General features: G+C 41.1%; 1 long non-coding RNA gene across 1 annotated transcript; it reads right to left on the bottom strand.

Moving 5' to 3' along the window:
* Positions 1-23: 23 nt before the first annotated feature.
* LOC311228848 lies at positions 24-6540 on the bottom strand. The gene is made up of 6 exons (XR_014619700.1): positions 6463-6540; positions 6054-6114; positions 3915-4059; positions 3655-3719; positions 2005-2102; positions 24-92 (listed from the first exon to the last, which is right to left on the bottom strand). It is a non-coding gene; the product is annotated as an uncharacterized lncRNA (long non-coding RNA).

The raw sequence follows: 6540 nt of genomic DNA, 5'->3' as shown, positions 1-6540 counted from the left end.
CCTCCACCAGGGTCAGCTCCTCCTCCTCCACCAGGGTCAGTTCCTCCTCCTCCACCAGGGTCAGCTCCTCCTCCACCAGGATGCAGAACAACCTGCAGGGAGGGGTCAAAGGTCAGCATGTGTACTTACAGTGATCGACACATGATACAAGAACCTAGAGAATAGGAATGTAGCGTGTGCCGACTAGACAGCGGCAAAACAATCCCCCTCCCAATAAAGAGCACCATCTAGGAAGGGAACATGTGCGTGGCATGTGCCCCATTTGGACAAAAGGGTGTTTCACCAGCTCATTGGTCTACTGTACTCTCAAAACATAACAGATCAGTGGAGCCTCTACTGTACTCTGAAAACATAACAGATCAGTGGAGCCTCTACTGTACTCTCAAAACATAACAGATCAGTGGAGCCTCTACTGTACTCTCAAAACATAACGGATCAGTGGAGCCTCTACTGTACTCTCAAAACATAACAGATCAGTGGAGCCTCTACTGTACTCTCAAAACATAACAGATCAGTGGAGCCTCTACTGTACTCTCAAAACATAACAGATCAGTGGAGCCTCTACTGTACTCTCAAAACATAACAGATCAGTGGAGCCTCTACTGTACTCTCAAAACATAACAGATCAGTGGAGCCTTCACACCACATTGAGTTCAACCTCTTAACACTTAACACTTATGCAGCCAACCACGTATACGGTATATACGTTATTGGATTGCCGTTAAAAGGCATACTGGGACTCCGAAGGTGCAGTACCGGTCAGATCCTGCTAGTAGGCAGTATAGCGAGTGCAGTAAACCATGTTCCAGACCGGGTGCTACGTTTAAACCGCTCCGGGCGGACTTTTCTAGTAATGGGAAACCTAGGGCTTCACCCGATCGCATTGAACGTTTTCGGGAACCCCGATCCATATGTTGTGGTGGGTTATATCGTGGACCAGATGGCGATCAAATAATTGGAATATTCTTTTTCGAATACCACCGACCACAGGTAAGGACAATCTGACGTAAATTAGCAGCTCCTTTTCCGGGCTCTTAGCAGACTTCTTAGCTTAACATAACAGACCGACAGTAAGTTTGGGGGAACTAATGGGATAACTGGGGTTGCAACAAAAGTGCAACTAGGGCTAAAAACGCAATAAAATAATAATAATAATAATAAATAATATATACTTCTTAGCAGACTTCTTAGCTTAACATCCCAGGGAACTAATGGGATAACTGGGGATGTTGTTTGCTCCTGACAAGAGTCTCAAGTCTGGGGTGATGGTAGACAAAGCAACTCTGAGGTCATGCTCAATGTCCAATCTGTTCCTCTGCTTTGTCTTCAGCTGGACCAGAGCTGAGAAGCCACTTTCACAAAGATAGGTAGTGAAACAACAAGAAAAGTATTAAAAAAAAACGCATCGATGCAAAAATTCGGCGTAGACGTGTTTTTATGATCGACGTCGTCGATTATGTCAACTAATCGTTGGAGCCCTACTTTTAAGTGTACAAAAGGTGATGGTAATTTAACTGTAATACAATGCCTGCTATACTGGAGATGTTAGAGAAAAGATAATAAAAAAAAAAATCCAATTAAAGTATGTAGTCTGCAAATTAGTCGTAAGTAGGGACAGAAATCCAGTTACTGTGGAAAGCAGACAGGCTTCTCTACCAAAGAACTTCAGTCCTTCACCAACACAACAGCTGGGAGGAGAGGGTTTCTTTGGCACGCTACAAAAATACATTGCATCCTGTGGAAATACCGAGTCAAGAGCCACACTCACGTCAGATGTTCAACTACTATGCATCATGACAATCGGCTTTGATAGAACAATCTAGAAGCACAGGAGGTGCAGGTGTGTGTGCCACTGCTCTCAGCTGGTGAAATCAGTTCTCATGATTAGATGTTTGAGAGGTTTCAAAATATATTCCGATATACAATAAACTCTGCGATAAGCCGGGGCTCAGCGGTTTGCGTGATCGTTTTTGGTCGACCGGTGAAATAATAAGTCATAAATACCTGCGTATCGCTTCCCAGTTTCTGGAAGATCTCGTAGATCTGGTCCTTGAACCCTCCGCTCAACATCTCGTCCAGCACAAACATGTTGTACTTGGAAGCTGGGCACGACAAAAGAAGAAGATTAAAATGATTGAATTCACCAGATACAAGTCAAATCCTATAGACACTTTCATACAACCCCCTTGCATCAATTGTAAGTCTAAGTAGCTTCGTCCAAAAATATAAATACATCTGGCCTCCCTTTAAAGTTAATGAACTCCGTGACCCCAGTGCTTTCAGGATCTAAACGACGCTGTGTTCAGCCAGTGATGTTTCTGATCATGGCTCCAGAGCCTGGTGTTCTGAACACTCCAGCCAGCAGAACGCTGTCTGGGGAAACAGAACACTCAGGGGATTCAGGAGTCAGTTGACACGCATGGATTTCATCATTACACAGCGTCTTTTATTATTACCAGCCTAAAAAAACTACCAGCCAAAAATGATAAATAGCTTTTCATTATATCGCCATGTGTTATTATTACTATATAATACTCTCATATGCCATTTTCAATTAATATAATAAACAACAAAAAGAATATTAGCATCATTTTGAGTGGACTGAAGGAATGAGTCAGTGTTAATAGTTTAAAATACAGATCATTTATTAAAACATATATATTTAGTGTAGGGCTGTCCCAAATACCATTTTACAGGATTTGAATACTCCTTTGTGTTTCCGAACGCGTATTCGAATACTCTAAAAAACACTAATGATACCAATCAATTACAAATCATAAGTGTTGGCTACCATTCTGTTCTATCTAGTAGCAACCAGATACGTCACGTCAAATTGCGTTGGCAACATGCATTCTGAACACCGTTGTACCAGTATGCTTCTGCGTGTATAGTGTGTACGTACATTCACACGGGGAACCGATCTTTTTAGTTTTCATTAAAAAAAAAAAAAAAAAAAAAAAGTGTCTGTGTTTCAATAGACTTCGCTCTTTTCTTTTGAAACCCCCCGACCGGAAGTATTATTGTTATCACTAGAAAGAAAGAAATCTGATGAAAGAGAAATTTACATTATAAAAAAGCAGATAATTCATTGACGGTTTTTGCTGCACGCCTGGTGATACTAAATCCAGATTGAACTCTTGCCATTTGGCCCGATCCATAGACGTGCGACTTGGCCATGAGGTCATTTATAGGCCCGATATTCTATATTCAAATTGCATGTGTCCGGATGGCAGAATTCAGTACTGCATCTACAAAACCTCCCGTTAAAATAATCTGCCCTTTATTAATTTGCTTAGATTTTTTTTTACACGTGATCTCAAGAAGGTGCTGAATGAGCTCAGTGGCAATTTTTCATGTCTGGTAAAGAATATTTATATTCTCCTTTGGTTCATTGCAATTTAGTAACAGAATATCTCTGACACTGGGAACACATTCTCCGAGATGTCCCTAAATACCAAGAACATGCAAATTAACCAATCTTCCATTTACTTATGTATTTTTTAGGTGGATTCAGAAAATATGGCTAGGGCTTAAGAGGTTAACTATGAATGAAAACACTAAGTTAACATCTTTTAGACGTTTGAAAACCTTGTTCCACTGAACTTGATATGGTTCTTTATTTTACATGGTTACTCAATTTACATGAACACTCACCTTGAAAAGCACAAAGTAGCCAAACAGCACATCCTTCTATGGCATCTCGGGCTTGTAAATGACATCTAGGAAAACAAAGTTGGAGAGACGTTAACATCCCAGTCCATTGAAGACGATACAGTCTTGTCACAAACAGGTCATGTTCAGAAAACCGAGAGTCACCACTAACAATCTGACGGTAATTCCAGCATTTCAGTTTGGATTTCATCAGCACAATGACCGCTGCAATTCACAAGAGGGTCAGTGCTCGTTAAACCCACCTCTGGAGACGTCACCTTCAGACAACTTCTCTGGAAACGTCACCTTCAGACAACTTCTCTGGAGACGTCAACTTCAGACAACTTCTCTGGAGACGTCAACTTCAGACAACTTCTCTGGAGAAGTCACCTTCAGGCTGAATCCCAGCTGTAAGAAACAAACAGAATATTATGAGAAGAGACCCAGGGCTTCCGAATAAAAAGAAAAACTACACTTCCCAGCTCACGCCAGCTCCCATCAATCAAAATCAAGATTTTTTCTCATCATAATCTCACGGGTGGAACAAACCTGAACGTTATTAGAACGCAGTTAGTTTCTCTATCTAAAATTTGGCCCGATCCATAGATGTGTGACTTGGCCATAACAAGGTCCTTTATAGGCCCGATATTATATAGTCATAGATCAAATTGCATGTGTCCGGATGGCAGAATTCAGTACTGCATCTACAAAACCTCACGTTTATCATCTGCCCTTTATTCATTTGCTTAGATCTCTTGTACACGTGATTTCAAGAAGGCACTGAACGAGCCCAGTGGTAATTTTAGCATGGTGTTATTCACCGTTAAAGATGAAAAAAGAAAATGTATTCATTACAATACAATTTATTTCTGACACTGGGAATACATTCCCAGAGGTCCATAGATGTCCCTAGATACCAAGAACATGCAAATGGACCTTGTAGAAGTGGAGCAATGTCCCATTTACTTGGGTATGTACTTTTAGGCGAATAGGGCTTAAGAGGTTAAAAGGGGCGGTTCAAGCAGCCTTCTGCTCAACCCTCCAGTTAGATCAGACCTGGGCATTGTACGGCCGTATCCGGCCCGCGAAAGATTACATGATAATAAAAAAATAAAAATAATTTTTTTTTAAATATTTTTTTTTTTTAATTACTTTTTTCTTTTCATGTCAACATTCACACGCACAATATACGCTTAGGAGACATGCTCAGAAGATGTTGGTTCTCTTTGGATCCACCTACATATGTGAACAGACACTCAGTCATGACGTTTACCAAGTCATGGTACAGATCCTCTCTCACTGATGAACATCTGGCAGCTGTGCTTCACATCTCCACCTCAGACATGCAACCTGACTTTGATGGACTTGTTAAAGCTCAACAGAGACTGGATTTCTCACACTGAATGAAAAAAAAGAACTGAAGAACACTAAAATGTGGAAATATAACAAGTGAAATGGGACACTTGATATATTTTTCTTTTTTTGCACAGTTCTGAAAACATTAAATGTTTAATATAGGCATGTAAAGTAAAAAAGGCTACAAAACTGGGACACTTTTCTTTACACAGTTCAGTGACATGTCTTGTTTATTTTTGCTATAAGATGATGTGATGTCTTTAGAAAGCTAAGAAAATCCTTGTTTCAATAGTATATGAAACTCAAAATGCCCTTTGTTATTAATGTTTCACATTTTGGAAATAAATTCTATTTGAATAAATGATATTTTTGAAAGCTAACCTCACCTTTTAATTGCCAAATAATAACATACACTCTTACCAGGGGTCAAAACAATGCCATTTACTGCTTTTTATATAGAAATAAAATTTATATTATGCATAATTGAGTTTGGAATTTTGGCCCGGCCCCCCAACATATTTTCAGTTGCTCATTCGGCCCCCCGGGAAAAATAATTGCCCACCCCTGAGTTAGATGTTGTGTGGTATCTGCAGTCACTCAGTCTAATACAATGAAGCACTTGGTTTCTCAAAGCACCAAAAAGAACTAAAGGTGAGAAATGGCCTGATAATCCAAGTGATGGGTCAGTGTCTCAGAGTGTTCGAGCTACATCACATGATCAGATCTCAACCTAAACACAACTCATCATCGACACTCAGCTGTTATCTGGACATTTAAGGTGTTGGTGGAACGCTAACCAAGCCAGCTCTCTACTGGGTCTGAACAGAACGCTAACCAAGCCAGCTCTCCACTGGGTCTGAACAGAACGCTAACCAAGCCAGCTCTCCACTGGGTCTGACCAGAACACTAACCAAGCCAGCTCCCCACTGGGTCTGAACAGAACACTAACCAAGCCAGCTCTCCACTGGGTCTGACCAGAACGCTAACCAAGCCAGCTCCCCACTGGGTCTGAACAGAGAAGTAAATACCAATAACATGGCTCTCACCAGTTCCCTCAGCCCCTCTTGTTCCCTCAGCCTCGTTGATACCATCCGGATCCCAGGCGTCCTGACGAGGAAATAGGAGGAAGGATGGTGACAGAAGGATGGTGACAGAACAGAGGGATGGGGAGAGTGGGGAAGGAGTATTGTAGTTATTATCAGAACCACTAATGTAAATTAACAGAAAAGTCTGATTAACATGAGATTCAGAAAAAATATATTTGTTCCACAAATGTAAGTTCAGATATGTGCTTGTAACCATCATTATCTCAACGTACAACTACGAGTGTTTCCTCTGAGACGGTTTAGTAGCAGCGGTGACGGGGTTAACGTATATATATATAGATCAACTAGGTTCCATTACACCCGTACTACAGAGCTCATCCAGAGGACAGACTGTAAACTGTAAACTCACCCCATTCCCTGGGAGGAGAATCTGTTAGCGACAGCATCCCGTCCTCTCCCACAACCTCCAACCCCTGAAGACACAACG

The sequence above is a fragment of the Notolepis coatsorum genome (genome assembly GCF_963971535.1).
Source record: "Notolepis coatsorum genome assembly, chromosome: 5".
NCBI classification, from domain to species: domain Eukaryota; kingdom Metazoa; phylum Chordata; class Actinopteri; order Aulopiformes; family Paralepididae; genus Notolepis; species Notolepis coatsorum.
Note: the sequence above shows the minus strand (reverse complement) of the source record. Positions and strands in the feature narration are given on the sequence as shown.